At 38.0% G+C, this 17,554-nt stretch overlaps 1 protein-coding gene across 2 annotated transcripts in view; it reads right to left on the bottom strand.

The window, feature by feature from the left end:
- The window catches only part of ARHGAP42 (Rho GTPase activating protein 42), a 158,302-nt gene that overhangs the window by 99,477 nt on the left and 41,271 nt on the right, over positions 1–17,554 (bottom strand). The window lies entirely within an intron of this gene.

Raw genomic sequence — 17,554 nt, 5'->3', positions numbered from 1 at the left:
CCAACAGGTTTAGCAGTTCCTTTGCTTTATGTTTTGCAAGGACAAGCTCTAAGGTGATGAGAAGAAATAACTGATTTCTAAGCAAGCTTTGAATTTTGTTACAACTGTGAATGAGTCTTTGCTCAAAACTGCCTTCAAATATAAGCCAAAGAAAAATATTAAGCCATATAAGAGGGAAAGAAAGGGGAAAATATTTTTTAAAATCCTAAGGCTTTATTCTTATTTAAGCAAGTGGTACAAATCTCTCAAGAAAAAGCTGTCTTTCCATTTATGTTACTTTCTCAAGGGCATATGGGTTGTTCAGAATTCAGCATCACGGTTCCACAGACAAAAATGCCAGAAAATAATCATATGGAAAGAGCTAAAGTAGTCATTTTTGCTTTCTCCTGATGCATCTAGCAGTAATTGCTGCCAATGACAGGATGCTAAATTTTGTGGTTTAAAGTTCTGCTTTCAGAATGCAGATTCATAAATGGAACAACTTCTCACAACTAACTTTGGGCAGCCTGAATAATCTTCTAAATAGGAAAAAGTCCAAGAAAGTAAACCCTGTAGAATTTATCAAAATAACAGGCTTCAAAGTCTTCACTGTAAACCAACATATGAAGGTATGCTAACAGAACTCTGGTCCTCTTAGCTATTTTTCCATCTTTCTAAGTGTTTTTACAAAGTGTCACTTTCCAATAATATGGCTTCATCCCCTCTCAACTTCCCTGAAAGTTTCGAGGAAATAAGTACATTTTATAGAGGACCTGATATGTTTTAGTATCTTCTAGAAGGCAACCAGCAGTATCTAACTTTCATTATTTTATTTCTTAGTTTCACAGTGATATCACCCGAAGCATAACAAGAAGCAATCTTTGTCTGCAGAAGACAGGACACAGCCAGTTCATCCCGTACACATGTGGCAGAGTGATTTTTTTACCCACCATTAAAAAAAAAATCAATCTTCTCAAATAAGCTAGATAAACATATTGTTTGAATATTATTACCTATTCAGGGAATTAGGATGTACTTCAGAAAAACATCTGACTTTCCAGAACAGGCAGCAAGAGAAATTGTTTCCAGATTATTTTTGTGAAGTAAATGGTCATTTTCAACTGCAGGATGATGTTGCATTACTGCAGTCACATTTTAAAACAACATCCCCCTTCCTTTTTTTTGCTTTTTTACTGTCGAGTCCCTCATAACGACAGAACTATTTCAAAGATAAATGATCATACCAAGCACTGCATCTTTGTGAGGACAGCAGATCCAGAACCTATTGAAATTTCAGTTTTCCTTACCTGCATCAAGCCTATGGCACTCTTTTCAAGTTTCTGATCACATCATTAATACCATTCTTTATACAACAAAGGCTCAAGAAGTTTCTTTTCCTCATCAGTTGCAATGAGAAAGTTCACACCATTCAGCAGCCAGGCAAAAATATGGCCCATTCCCAGCCCCAAGGTAATGACAGGACTTGATCTAAATCAAATAGAAACAGTGGGAGACAGGCAGGTAAAAGCAAAACAGCCGAAAAGGAAAAAAAAAAAAAAAAAAAATCCTCTCTGGTCAAGCAATATTCAGAATTTTAGAATGAAAAAAATAGTAAAGGAAGAACACCAGGAAACAGAAACTGGGCAGAAGGATGACTGGAAACTGTGGGGAGGAAGGAAAAAAAAAAGCAAACAGAACAAGAGACACTTTTGATTCATCTTCTTAATTTCAAGGCAGAACCAAAGGGTTATTTGGTTTCAAAATCCAAACTTTTGCTTAGGACTTAAATAAAACCAGGACAGAGAATGAACTGCAAAATTTTGTTCTCTAAGTATTCTCTAATACGTCCCCTATTCAGTGCCTCAGCTAAAGACTGTGAAGCTGCCTCTGTCTTAGCTGTTGCCTCCCCTTCTGGGGGAATTATAAAGGTCAAAGTTTCACTAAGTACAGAGAACCTACATTCTTCAGCAGCACTAAGACAAACGATTCCCCTGATCCTAGGGATACATTCCTTGCAGAGACAGCTTTGCATCAGTACTGACTATACCTGCCTCCACTGTTCACTGCCCAACACCTACACCCATCCTTTTTGTGCAGGTCAATGCCCATGAAGCCATAGAGTATCCTTTCCCAGCCTGGAAGGTAGACAGGGAGAACAAGTACTTCATGTGATTAGAACAGTCATGAAGAACGCACACCCAGTACGCAGAAAGAGCTTAGCATTATGTGTATCTCTGGTGACCCCACTGGCTCTTCTGCCCTTGCAAGGGCACCACTTATGTCAAATAAGGATTTACCATCGCCAGCTCTCCTACAATACCAAGTTACCCAAAGCCCCATCCAGCCTGGCCTTGAACACTTCCAGGGAGGGGACATCCACAACTTCCCTGGGCAACCTGTTCCTATGTCTCATCATTCTCACAGTAAAGAATTTCTTCCTAATATTGCATTTAAACCTACACTCTTTCAGTTTGAAACCTTTTCCTCATTCTACCACTACAAGCCCTTGTAAAAAGCCCCTCCCCAGCTTCCTGTAGGCCCTCTTCAGGTACTGGAAGGCCTCCCCAGAGTCTTCTCTTCTGCAGGCTGAACCATCCCAAGTCTCTCAGCCTGTCTTCATAGGAGAGGTGCTCCAGCTCTGATCATCTTCGTTAACCTCTTCTGAACTCGCTCCAACAGCTTCATGTCCTTATGTCAGGAGCCCAAGAACTGGAGACAGTAGTCAGGTGGGGTCTATCAAGAGCAAAGGGGGAGAACCACCTTCCTTGACCTGCTGGCCATCTTTTGATGCAGCCCAGGATACAGCTGGCCTTCTGGGCAACTAGTCATTGCCAGCTCATGTTGAGCTTTTCATCAACAAACATCCCCAAGGTCTTTTTCCTCAGGGCTGCTCTCAATCCATTCTCCACCCGATTTATCTATGCGTGGGATTATCCTGACCCAGGTGCAGGAATTTCCACTTGGCCTTGTAGAATTTAATGTGGCTTACACAAGTCCACCTCTCAAGCTTGCCAAGGTCCCTTTGGCTGGCCTTCCTTCCCTTCAGTGTGTTGACTGCACCTCATGTTTTGTGTCATTGTCAAACTTGCTGAGAATACACTTAATCCCATCGTCCATGTCACCTACAAAGAAGTTAAACAGAGTAGTTCCAATACCCAGCCCTGTGGATTGCCACTTCTCCCTGATCTTCACTTGGACATGAAGTTGTTGACAGTAAGTTTTTTGACTGCAACCTTCCCACTAATTCCTTATCCATCATGTGGTCCATCCATCAAGTCCAATTTAGAGTCAAGGATGTTGTGCATGACAGTGTCAAATGCTTTGCATGAGTCTAGATAGATTGTCAGTTGCTCTTCCCTTGTCTGCTGATGCTGTGACCCCATGGTAAAAAGCTATCAAATTTGTTAGGCATGATTTGCCCTTGGTGAAGACATGCTGGCTGTCACACATTATCTCCTTAATTTCAGTGTGCCTTTGCACAGTTTTCCGGAGGATCTGCCTGACCTGGGGACTGTGCTGGGCAGATGGAAGGATGTACAGCGCAGAGCTCCCCATGGGGAGTTGGGTCTCCCCAGGACAGCTGGTCCGTGGGACTAGGACACCCCACAGAGTTGGGCAGGGGTGATGCTACCCTCCACAACCAGGCCCACCAGGCCCCTCTCAGGAGTTCAGTACCTACTCAAGGCACAGGTTACACACACCAGATTGTGTATACCCAGCTCTCAACAGGAAACAAATGGATACTTCAGCCATAATAATCTGAGGTGCTCTTGCATATTTAAAACCAAAAGATTTAAAAATCAAAACCATTTGTGTCAGACGTAGCCCACTGCCCACAGCCCACTGCAGGAAGCCCGGAAATTACACACAGGCCTCACAACCTTTTCTTACTAACGCTGCAACATTTTTCTTTTGCTTCCTCTGCTCTTTTTAATCAGAAAAGACACAGAAGAATTACAGTGAACTCTGTAAATACAAAAGGGGGTGGAAGGAGGAAGGGTTAAGATTTTACAAGACGGAAATGTCATGGGAATGTGCTGATAAGAAATAAATTCTGAAAACATACCAATAATGTAAAGTACAAAATGTGACCTAGCATATTAAACATGAAGGTATTTTTAAATATTTTCAAAAAGCCCTTCTGTTTTTGCTGCATCATTTTAAGTAAAACGAAGTGCTGCCTTAATACTTTATTCTAAGTCATTAGGAGATACTAGTTTACAAAATCCACATAGTTTTACAGTCTGCTTTTTATTTAAGGGCTATTCAAAGGACTTGGCATCATGATGGAAATGATGTCTCTGAAAAGCAACACCCAACAAGTAAAAACAATTGTATATGTTCCCGGCAGTACACTTGCGGTCTTATTCATCACAATTAGAACAGGTTGCTAGCTGTCTTCTCTGGAGTGTTCCCAATCCAGCAATAATCTGCTGCAAAATTTCTCTTGTTCAGGAGAAATAGCTCCCATTACTCTATTTGAAAAAAGGAAAAAAAACCCACACACCAACAAAAAACCTCACCAAAAAGCCAAAAATAAACCCTCTTTATTAGTAAATTGTCTTTTAATTAATATGCTTCATAAGGAAGCAAACTAACCGTACCAACAGCTTAAACCTTAATGTTGTACATTGACAATGTCCTTTTTCTTTTCCTTTTTTTTTTTTTTCTTGCAAAAAGATGTGTGTGTTTCATTTGCATTTTTATTTGTGTAATTTCAAATGTACTGTATGGCTTCACAAACAGATACAGTTGCATAATCAAAAGGGAAATGAAGCTTGGTGTAGGACTAAGTGAATGAGGGAGGAATGGAAAAAGGTAAGAATTTATTTATCTGAATTTATAGAACGTATTATTAAAAAGATGCCTAATTTATGATCTAGAATTCTGGTTTACTGCATTAAAATTAACCCCTTGGTTCACAGGAAAAAACCCCACATGTACTTAATAAACTTTATGAAGTTTTTGTTATATACTTATAACAAAATCTATCACCTTAAAACAATATGCTATGGACACTATTGAAGCTACTATATCAACAATTAGCTTACTAGTAGTGTTAGCAATGGATTGCTAAATGTTACATACCTTAAGTATGATGTCATCTATATTTAAAGAAAAAAGGAAAGTAACTTGCATGAAACCTAGTAGTTTTATATGACCAATACTGAATTCAAAGACATAATGCCAAGTCTGGAAGGCAGTGTTCAAGCTGAGATAGAAAGGAAAGGTACTGTGGAAGACAGAATAAAAATACATACTCTTTTCTGTGAAATGGAGTGTTGATTTAAGATATACTAACACATATAGTAACAAGCAAACTATATTTATATAATATAAGAAAATATTCTGAAGTACACTAAACATTTTATAGTATTCTAAGCAGGTATCACCACTATCTTCAGATATGTGAATCCCAGCAAGGAAAAAAAAATATACACATAGAAACTTGATCTTACAACATCTTACTTATAAGAGGCAAACATGTGCAAGCTTGACAGATAGTTCCTTATAACTTCCAGAACTGATGGGAGGAAATGCCAGGACTGTGCTGTACATTGCTTCCAGCACATTTTGGCCAAAAGGTCAGTCAAGTATATCCTCTGTCCAGAACTGGTCATATCCAGTAAGTAATATATTACTGATTCAGAATTCAAGATGGATCTAAGACCCATAAAGAAACTTCCTCAGGATTAACACCTGCTTACTAGACTTAGGTGGCAAAGCAGAATAAATATAAGCTCCATAATTTCCAGAAGGACTGGGAGAACAAACTCTCTTTTCCAATTTTAACATTAAAGTAAATATATTATTTAATAGTTATTAATTCAGAGACTTATTTCCAGAGCTCTTAATGATTAGCACTAGTTGCAGCCACAAATGCTAATTCAAGCAGTTTTTCAAGAAACCACAATGTAAAAAAAAAAATTCCACCCTTATTTCTATAGCTTTTCTGTACTGGGAAAGTACAGAAGAAAAGGAAAATGGGAAAAGGAGGACAAGAGGAGCAACAGAAAAATTGCAGATTTCATACTAACACTGACAGGCCACAACAGGTATCTAGAATAAGGAGACCATAACCTACTTTCTCAGTACTTTCACAGAATCACGGAATCACAGGATTGTTGGATTTGGAAGGGACTTCTAGAGATCATTTAGTCCAACTCTCCCACTGAAGTAGGATAACCTAGAGCACTTTACACAGGACTATATCCAGGTGGGTTTTGAGTATCTCCAGAGATGGAGACTCCACAACCTCTCTGGGCAGCCTATTCCAGGGCTCTGTCACTCTCGCTATAAAGAAGTTTTTCCTCATATTTAAATGGAACTTCCTATGTTCCAACTTGTACCCATTGCCCTTAACAAGAATTGTAGTTGGTAACTAAACTGGATGTATCAAAATGTCACCACTATGACAAGTTTCCAACATGCCAAAATGTAAATCCAAAGATGGATCATCTTGAAATAAGGCCCTCAGAGCCTCCCATTCTCTTTATCTTTCAATATGATGGCTATGAATTAAAATATAGCCTTGCCTTAGTCAACACAGAATTCCTTTCCCTACTGTCACAACATGGACTGCCTTGTTAGCAATTCTTTTCTTCCTTTTTTCTAATGAATAAAGTCTGTAATACATTAGAAGTGTACAATTATCTACAGCTTTAAATGGAACTACGGTTTAGCCCAAAGGGAACATGCTACAGGATCAGCACCTTAGTCTGCAAACTGAAATAAAGAATAATTTGTGAAAAGCATACATAATTCATACCCAATTCTGACTGGGCTTGAGCACCACTCTAATATAATTCTTAAAACAGTAGTGCTAGACAACTGCAACTGTTCATATTCCTACAGAAAACACTATTTTTTAAAACAGATGTTCAGAAAAGCTGTATTTCAACAATTACATGTCTGCTAAATCTTCCTGATTATTACTCATGTTTCCATTTTTCATTGGCTGCTTCTATTTCCTCTACCACTTCTACTCAACATCTTTCTCTCACTTAACAATTGGCAAATTTTTTGGAGAAACTTCAGTTTGGAAGACTGATATAATAAGTAGTATACATTGGGAAAGCAGAGGAGAAGACAAAAGAAAGGGAGAGGAGCGTAGGATTTGAAACCATTGCTTGTCTTATCAATTTCATTCTATTCTGGGGTTTGCTCCCAAGATACTAGAGAAAACAGAGTAACTGCTTTCTTTTGTTCAGTTTTAAGTTAATATTGCTTAGGTATTTATGCAAATTCCAGTTACTATGCTAACAGCACATCAGGTGCACTTTAATTTGGAACTGAGTATTGGTGTCAAAAGACAAATTATATCAGAAGATTCCACTGTGGAAAAAGAAGATAGAATAACAAAATAATGGTTCATCTCTTCATGGGGTTTCAGTGTCATCTAAATTTGGAAAATTAACATTGTATACGCTGCCTTATCCTCCACTTGGTTTCTCTTACTTCCCTAATCTAGATATCAGATTTTATGGATCTGTAATACAGACTTCATGCTTTCCTTTAGTCTGTGTTTACATTTACCACAAGCTTTGCAAGAACGGGGGGGAGGGGGAAGCTATTTGTACCTTCCTATAATACAATGAAAGATACTTTTGATAGTTAAAGACACAGGCTGAAGCACAGATTCCAGTGTACAGGTTTTAAAATTACACGGAAATACCCTGTCAGACACTCTCAAATTGCCAGGGAATTCTGCCAACAGACAGTGGTTTATATTCACAGCCCTAATAACCACAAATTTCCTTGAAGAATTTCATGATGGGAAAGTACACAAAGTTAGAGGCAACTCTGTCTAGTCTGTATTGCTTGTGATAGAATCAAAACATACTCAGAACAGACAAAGTGAAGCAATTTCATACTCAATAAATGAACACTCATATCATCTGCTCCATAATTAATCTGGCAAGTAAACTCTACAAGGACTTAACCAATGCTTTTTTTATTAATATATACCATGATCTTTTGAAGCAAATTCCAGACATGGAACTTAGATTAACTAAAAATTTTTTTAAAAATCAACCAATTTCAAGGATGGTTTATCCTGACTTAACACAGACACACCCTTAAGAAAAAACAAATAGGGTCCATTGCTATAAGAGATGGACCATCCCAGAAAATACAACTGATTTTGTTTACTGTGGCAATTTCCCCTTGCACTGTGAGGAAAGGTATTATGCCATTTTTTTTCAATTCCTGAAAATACGTTATGCCATTTTTTTTCAATTCCTGAAAATAAGTGTGCTACCTTACAAAAATAAATCAAAATTTGCCAAACAAATCCATTATCATACTTTCTGACATAGACAAAGAGATAGAAAATGCCTGGTTTAAAACTTCTGCAAAGGAACTACACAAATGAGAAAGCAAGAAAAAGGACAAAATGAATACCTTTATGCCCAAATGCATGCTTCAAGGACTACATAGTATCATCTCATCTTCCATTACATACTGGCAAGCAGAGAACTTTATCACAGCACAGCTACTGGAATCTATGTAACTAAAAGTAAGCAAACAAAATCCAAGCCTTTTCTCTACTTCATTTGACCTAAAGCACTGTAAACTCACAGTAAAATTGGCAGCCTTTTGTTCTATAATTGGGAGCACACCAGCTCTTTATGGCATTAGGACAGAGAGATGGCTGGGGGAAGAAGTGCTCCCAATTCCCCATGAAGACAAAACCAGAAATTAAACTATCACAGATTCAGGAACAGTCTCCCCGCTTGACTTCCGCTGCTTTATGGCATTCAATCCTTATATTATATGTTTTTTAGGGAGTGTTCCCCATGAACAGATGTTTAAAGCCCTTCCATTGCTGGCTGTATACCAGGCACAAGCACTTCCCCTGACCAGTCTTGTCACACTATAAAGGCAAGACCAGCAGAAGAGGCCAGCAAGTTCCACAGTAACGATGGAAACTCCTGTCTGAGAACAATACACATGCCTCAAAGTGCAGATTAATATCTGAACCATATAAGGCAATAAATCAAGATCTAAGCTTAATCAAAGTCCAAAGCTTTGCATTGTGTGTTTGCATGTACAGTATAATACATACATACCATATTAGGCAGCTGGAATTTTAACTGAAGAGTATCAAATATAGCAAGGTATTTTATCAAGGTTTTTTTCCCTAAACATGTGTAAAGCATAAAAATGTAGGGCAGCCATTAGAAGTAAAAATCCTTTCCCCAATACAGTTTTTTTGAAACAAACCTTTGTCAGCTCAACTATCTAAATCCAGTTACAAACAGTAACCATACTCAAGAATTCTTTCCTATAAAAAGTAGCTATTGTGTCACAGATATTTAAACAAATACACATAAACCTTGTATAAAAGTTAAAACAATGCTTTGAGCCACAATATTTACACTTTCCACTCCACTCCTTTTCAAAAAAAATCTCCCAAAAAAGTTACAGATGTTTATACACAAATCAAGATGACTCACAGGAAAGTCAGGCTATCTAGAATTTCCAGATTCACTGTCAGCACTTGTCAAACACAACACTTGGAGACATGCAATGTCACCTCCTTGAGGTCTCACCTTAAGACATATAATCTTACACAATTTAAAGAAAACCAGTTACTTGACTTAGTAAATTGTCATCCTCTACTCAGCAGAACCTCACAAAGCAAATGCAGACAGAAAAGTCTAAATGGATTAAACAAAAGTAAAAAACCAAACCGAACAAAAAAAACCCACTCCAGACAATTATTCAAATACCACCACAATCACACCTTTAACACCTTCTTAAACAAAGAGCTTCAGTATATCAACCCTGTGTCTGTGTTGTACTCTGACTAGAAATGCAGCAACTATTTAAAAAAATACATAATTCAATTTAGAAGTTTATCTACTGTAGCATGAATTCTTCAACACAGCAATTCTTCAGCATAACACCAGTAGATCTGTGATAGAAAATGTCCATTCTGAACTGTTAGTCTATAGCACCTCTCCCGAACTGTGGCATCATGAAGCAACAGCAGAAGCATTTTAAATCACCTAAGCAATCTCTTCAATTTTTGTAGAAACATGGGAATGAATGGATCCTCCCAGATAGTCACTTGGTCTCACAAAGCACGGTATCAAAAACTTTCCATGAATTAATAAATAACTTTTCTTGTCTCTCCCCTTCCTTCTACACTTCTATGAAGGAGTGGAGGCTTTTGTGACCAGCCACAAGAAATCTTCTATTTTCACCATGTTCTCACAGAAAAAAATATAATGGTTTTAGATAAGCGGTCATTAAGGATCTCTATTTCTCTACAAAATACAATTTAAAATTATTCTATCTGCCAAAGAGAGATCAGCCTCTGTTTCCACCTGATAGAACCACGTGCATGGCAGTCCTGAGGCTGGGCTGGCTCCATATCTGCATAGCTCACTAGGGTGTGGGGAACAATATTCAATACATTATCTTCTTGCCTATCAGGTATGAAGTCATCCTAAAGTGCTTCTGGAGACCTACTTTGAAACCCTAACAGCTTGAATTGGTCCTTATTGAAACTAACAGCCTAGCTCCTACACTGTATAAATCCACTTAATCCAATTAATCTTTAACTAAATTAACTTTGCCTTGAAATAGATCAGAATTCTCCAGAGTTGACTGGCAGGCTATGCCTGCCAGAGGAAGAACTGCTTCAAAAATGATGGAATATTCAGAAATAGATAAGATCGAAGGTGGGTTTTGGTTAAATCAGAAATTCTTTCGATCTCCTCCTGTTTTCCTTTGTTCTCTTTTCCCCAAATTCCACTAGAAAGAATCCTGATATAAATTGATTATGAATACAGATCTTTCATTCTAAGAAATCAATTGTTATGTTTTTTGAACAGCTGAGTAATAGCACAATGTGGGAAATAACCACAGGACCATAGACTGACCTGCAGAAGTAATATTCAATCCTAGCATTCCATAAACAAAGACATTAGAATTATGACTACTTTTCTCACTTGCCAATCCCTGATTCTTCAGAGGCACATCCATACTTTAAATGAAGGGAAAAAAACACAGATATCTCAGTCTTTCCAGCTGTACAAACCTTGTTTGTGTGTGGCTTTTTATGAGTAAAGACAGGGTAAGTAAAAGGAAAATCAACATGTTCAGAATTCAGCTGAGAATCATTAATACTGTTATTCTGATTTGTAGAATTTAGTGCACTTGTTACCTGAATGATGAAGCACTTCAATTAGGAAAAATATCACCAAGGACTTCAACAAATGTTAGGTTTGCCATAATTGTGGGTTTTTTTAATTGAGGCCTACGAAGGGATCAAGGACTTCCTGTGCTTAGAACTCTAAACTCTATAAAGGCTTTGGATTTCAGAAAGTACAAATCCTTCATCTTACTTGCTCAAGGCTGAAGATGAGTATCTTCAAGTTGAGTTAATCAAACCACTAACTGTTTTGAAAATGAGTGGCTGTTGCTAACTAGAAGTGTATTACACACAGCCATGGTACTACCAGTTATTTTCAAACCAGTTCTAGTTCTCAGACTGTCTCCCCACGGGCATTCATACTTCCACTGGGATTCCCAACTCTAGGAATAAGAAAACTAAGTGATGAAGGAGGGAAAGAGAGGTGTGTTGAAGGCATGGAATGATGACAATGAAGTAGAACGCATCTACAAGAGTCCAGGATTTCAGACTATTAATGAGGAACACAACAGATACTTCATCTTCACCTGTGAGTGGTATGGACTGGTCTACTTGTCTACTCAGCTGTTCGCATCAAATGTTGATTCATTTAATCTCCTTAGCAGAATGCACCAGGACAACCAAAACCACTGCTGTCCATTATCTGAGTCAACTTCTTTCTGTCAACAGCATGAGCTCCAAGGCAAGCAGCAGTATGAGACAAGACAGTTGCAGTCCAATATATTAAAATGATCTAGCATTGATTTTAGACTCCTTTGGCACACCAGGATGCAAATTGCAGTGACTCAGGAGATCTACTTTGCAGCCAGCTATTCCTGCCACAGAAGGGTAGGACAGACAGGAAGGGCAGGAACTGCATCAGCCACCTCAACAGCAAGGAAAAGAGCTCTGGGCTGGACCACCAGAATGCCAACCTTCTCTTTCTGTTGCAGATGTTGTTTTGAAGCCTGTATGGGATTCTAGCACTAGCATAAAATCAATTAACTTCTTGGAGTCAATAGTGTTCTGGAAATGGGTGGCACTTATTTAAATACATAACAGGGATAAAAAAACCATAATGGTAGGAACAGATCTAACAAGTGTTAAACAAATATTTCAGGCATTTCACACCCTGATTGCACTGAGTTCCTCCCATAATTTGTTACTGTTTAACTTTTGTAGATAAAAATAATCCAACAGGAGTACCAAATAACCCTATCCCATGATTCTGATCTTAAAAGTAGCTCATGCAAAGTTGCTTTGAAGGTCATCTAAGAAGTTCAGTTGAAAAATAATTCTTTCACCTGAAATAAAAAGAGCTGGTAAATCTAGGCACGTAAATATTGTGTGAAAACAGCATAGAATCTTTCTATGCAAATTCATTCTCATTCATCAATATCTTTCTATGCTAATTCAGGACTCAGCCCTTCCCCACCCATTAAAAAAAAAAAAAAAAAAAAAAAAAAGCCTTTTGTAAATACACTTTAATATGTTCCACAAGGTCAAACAACTCAAGCACCAAGGAAGTTACTAGGATGATGCCTATACTAAAAAAATCCACCCTTGGAACTCCACCTTCAAGGAGGTAGCAAGATCCTCCTCTTTCCTTGATTTGGATAAGGCAGCAGTAGACCTGAGCCACTGGCAATCAATTTAAACTTATTTGATATTTGGTGATTACATTCAGAAACCCAATTATGTAGTAGAAACTCAGCGCAAAGTATGAAGAGTATTAGTCCTACAAAGAACTTTCTTGAACATCAAAGCTAATGCTAAGTGATTAAGGATGTCCCGTAGGTTATCCAAGTGATTTAGACTGTAGGTGGCTCAATGGTATTTAATAAATAATTCCAAAACATCCGTGCAAATTCAAGAAGCCATTGCACACCACAAACAGAAGACATATGTGGCTTGAAATTGTGACTAGCCTGACAGCTATCTTCTGAAGGTCCTGATTAAGACTGAGTGGCTCCAAAAGACACTCTTCACTTAGAGACTGTTATGTCCAGAGATTGATTTGTCAAGATTTGCCTTCTACCTCCACACATTTCAAGCAGGCATAAATCTCCTATATTTTTTTTCCATTTTAATAAAGCACTGCATGAACAGTTTGTACCATAAAAAAAAACCACCAACAACATAATTTAGTACCTCTTAATATAAATTAACCTTTTACATCTTTATAAGACATGGAGGAAGGGAATCTTCTTGGTTTTTGTCTCTTTTTTGTGCAGTTTTATAGACAAATTTCCCCAAGGTAGATCTATTTGCTGCATTGAATGACTGGATGCTTGTCCTCTGACAGACTCTCCAAGAGGGCACAGCAGCTGCTAACTCAAAAGCAATGTGCATGTGGATGCCCAGTACAACCGAAAAAGAAGACTCAGTTTCTGACATTGTTGCTCCACTGAAACAAGAGAGCCTTAACAACACAGCAGTGCACTCTAACAAACAACTGCTATAAAAGGCTTCTTTCTTTCTTTCTTTCTTTCTTTCTTTCTTTCTTTCTTTCTTTCTTTCTTTCTTTCTTTCTTTCTTTCTTTCTTTCTTTCTTTCTTTCTTTCTTTCTTTCTTTCTTTCTTTCTTTCTTTCTTTCTTTCTTTCTTTCTTTCTTTCTTTCTTTCTTTCTTTCTTTCTTTTTCTTTCTGTTCTTCTTCCCAGTTGATTTTTCAAAGTTCAACTTGAAACTAAAAGATGTGCAGAATATAATTGCCTGGTATGAGTTAACAGTTCTGTAGATGGTTAGTTGCTAGCAATTTTAATAAACCCATGAACAACTTAAGGTGTGAGTCAGCAAACATCACATGAGCCACAACTGTTCAGCAAGAGGAGAATTTAGTTCCCACGTGGAAATACATCACATTTTAGAATATCTGACCTATTCCTTATAGCTTAATTAATAATGATTTCATGGTTTCTTATCTTCCTTTTACATTCCTAGATCAAGCATCTGATGCTACCTAAAACATCTGCCACAATACAATTCTCTTCAGGAAAAAAAATTCAAAACCAGCAATGACAAGAGTAAAATACACATGCCTTTCAGTGTTTTTTTCCTAAATAGCATAAACTAATAAAAAACAGATACTAAAGTAAAATGCCAGAATATCATAATGTATTTATTTGCCTTGACCACAGTCTTACACTTCTGATATTAAATCTCACTGATATATAACTAGCCATAATACAAAATAGACAAGAATTTGTTGAAGAAACAAGACAGTTTCAAAGAAATAGGAGAAAATTTTTATTTTCATCTTTATAAGCCACAGTCCAGATAACAAAAGCAAAACATAAGAGGATAAGAGAACAGGGAGATTCCTGTGAAAAGAATCAGGTGACACAAGCTGCATATACTAGCAATAGAGGAGCTTGGCAAACCTACGCCTTGCAATACATATGCCCACACTGTGTATACTGAGGAAAAAGACACTTGTTCATTAAAAATATAGTATTTGCACCTATCCCATCTGTGTAATATGGTGTGTTATCTGTAAGGCCTGAAACAGGTTAAAATCATTAATCTACTTTGCACAAAACTCTCACAGGGCATAACAAATGTCTGATCTCCTTTACGTTCATTCAATGTCATTTTATAGTATTTCATATTTTTGCAGACAGGCCGAGATAGTTGCTGTTGTGCAGCATGGAGAAGAGAAGGCTCCAAAGAGATCTCACAGTGACCTCACAGTACCTGAAGGAGGCCTACAGAAAAGCTGGGGAGGGACTTTCTACAAGCGTTTGTAGTGAGAGGACAAGGGGTAATGGATTGAAAGTTGAAGAGGGGAGATTTACATTAGACATTAGGGGAAATTCTTTGAGCGAGAGCGGTGAGACTGGAACAGGTTTCTCAAGGAACTGTGGCTGCCCCAACCCTGGAAGTATTTAAAGTTGGATGGGGCTCTGAGAAACCTGATCTACTGGGTGGTGTCCCTGCCAATGCAGGGTGCTTGGATTTAGATGATCTTTAAGGTCCCTTCCAACCCAAACATTCTATGATTCTATGATTCAGCCAGCTGTCAACCAACATCCCCAGGCCCTTTTCCTCTGGGCAGCTTTCCAGCCACTCTTCCCCAAGCCTGAAGTGTTGCCTGGGGTTGTTGTGGCCCAAGTGCAAGTCCAGACATTTGGTGTTATTGAATCTCATACAACTGGCCTCGGCCCATCAATCCAGCCTGTCTAGGTCCTGCTGTAGAGCCCTCCTACCTTCAGGCAGATCAACATTTCTATCTAACTTGGTGTAATCTTCAAACTTACTGAGGGTGCACCCCTTGTCCAGATCACTGTTAAAGATATTAAACAAGATGGGCCTAACACTGAGCCCTGGGGAACATCACTTGTGACTGGCCACCAGCTGGACGTAGCTCCATTCACCACAACTCTTTGGGCCCAGTCCTCTAGACAGTCTTTTACCTAGCAAAGTGTACACTGGTCTAAGCCATATCAGGCAGTTCTCCAGGAGAATGCTGTGGGAAACAGTGTTGAAAGATTCACTAAGGTCCATGTAGACAACATCCACAGCTTCTCCCATCATAGTATTCCCTTCATTACTAAGCCTCCTTAGTACTAACGATTCACTGTCATTTATTGTGCTGTTTTTGCTTTAATGATGTCACTTTCAGAATAACTTTTCAATTATACAAAAAAATTACAGCTTGGCTGAATCACATGCAACTGGAGCTAATATCCATAGCTGAATATCAATTAGTATGGCCCTATCAAATCTTTTGGCCCTTGTGTTGCTATAGATCACATGCTGCCACATGCATTTCAAAACAGAGGAAGAGACAACACTGGCAATTGTTGCTAGCTGTTCATATTTAATGAGAAAAGCCAGCAAAGCAGGGGATCGTTGTTTCCCAAAACAAACTTGCTGGCAGATCTCTCAACATCTGAAAAAGTTTTTTATAGCTCGAATCCTTTGATGTTTATAGTTTTAGAAAAGAAGTTGTACATTATTTGTTTAGAGTTGGGTTATGGTTGTACTTAATGATTCTAAAGGTCTTTTCCAACTAGAACCATTCTGTGATCCTGTGAACAAGCTGGTCTGCTGTTGAAGAGAGTCAGGGGAATAGGTGACAACCCGTGCACAATGTCTGACAAAGAACTGCACATGGTGTATCTGAAAGTGGCTATGCAGGTAAGTAACTTGCAACCATAGGGAAAGATTACAGAAAATGCATTACACAGACACATACATTTTTTGTCAAAAAAGATAAAGATTTTAATGGAAGAATTAAACATTTGTAAATTAAAAAAATAATAAGTTAGAAATCAAAGCTGGAAATTTAAAGAAATTAAAACCTCTAAATAAATCACTGGATTAAATAATAGGTGGATTAAAATAAATATGAAGAACACCATCATAATTCTGTGCTTATTGAGTGTGTCATGAAGCTTAACTAAAACCACTTCTCACTTATATTGTGTAAATTGCTTATTGGAATAGATGAGAGCATTTAAAAAGGCACAGGTTAAACGAAATGCAATTAAAACTGAATGCAGTAATTAGAGCTCAGGTTGGAAAAAAAAACCCCAAAATTATGTTGTGCTTAGTTATTGAACAGAGACCTTCTACTCTAGTATTGCCTTAAAATTGTGTCTTATGAAGAATGCTTGAAGGAGCTGGGAATGTTTAGTTTGAGAAAGAGGAGGCTGAGGGGAGACCTCACCAGTCTCTACAACTACCTGAAAGGCCATTGTAGAGAGGTTGGTGCTGGTCTCTTCTCACAGGTAATTAGTGACAGAACAAGAGGGAATGGCTTCAAGCTGCAGCAGGGGAGGTTTAGACTGGACATTAGGAAAAATATTTTTACACAAAGAGTGGTTAGACACTGGAATAGGCTGCCCAGGGAGGTGGTTGAGTCACCATCTCTGGATGTGTTTAAGGGTCATTTGGATGTGGTGTTGGTGGATATGGTTTAGGGGAGAAGTTTGTAGAGTAGGGATGATGAATGGACTCGGTGATCCCAAGGGTCTTTTCCAACCTGAATAGTTCTATGGTTTTATGAAAAAAAAAAAAGGTTCATGGAGCTACCAACTCAGCTGGAAATACTTCCTGCTGGTAAGAAAAAAAAAAGAAAAAAATCATGTATATTTCAATTTTATTTTTTTTTTTTTTAACAGAAATAATCACATTTTGACAGAAGAAGCCTTAATCAGAGCATCAATTTCCAGCCTTAGGGAGATTAGGGTGGATTTCCAATGCTGAACTTGAAACAGAAATGTATTTTTAAATCTTCAGAATAGAGTCCCTGTATTAAGTCCATAAGTCAGAGTATCACTGCAGCCTGAAGTAAGACTTCCCAGTGGCCTGCACAGTCCCAGATATTTCTAAAAAAGGAGGTGAAGGCAGAATGATGCATAGAGAACAGGATTCATCTGTACAAAGCAGTCTTTGATGATAAGCAAACATCTATCTTGTTGGGGCAT

The sequence above is a fragment of the Apus apus genome, chromosome 1 (genome assembly GCF_020740795.1).
Source record: "Apus apus isolate bApuApu2 chromosome 1, bApuApu2.pri.cur, whole genome shotgun sequence".
NCBI lineage: Eukaryota > Metazoa > Chordata > Aves > Apodiformes > Apodidae > Apus > Apus apus.
Note: the sequence above shows the minus strand (reverse complement) of the source record. Positions and strands in the feature narration are given on the sequence as shown.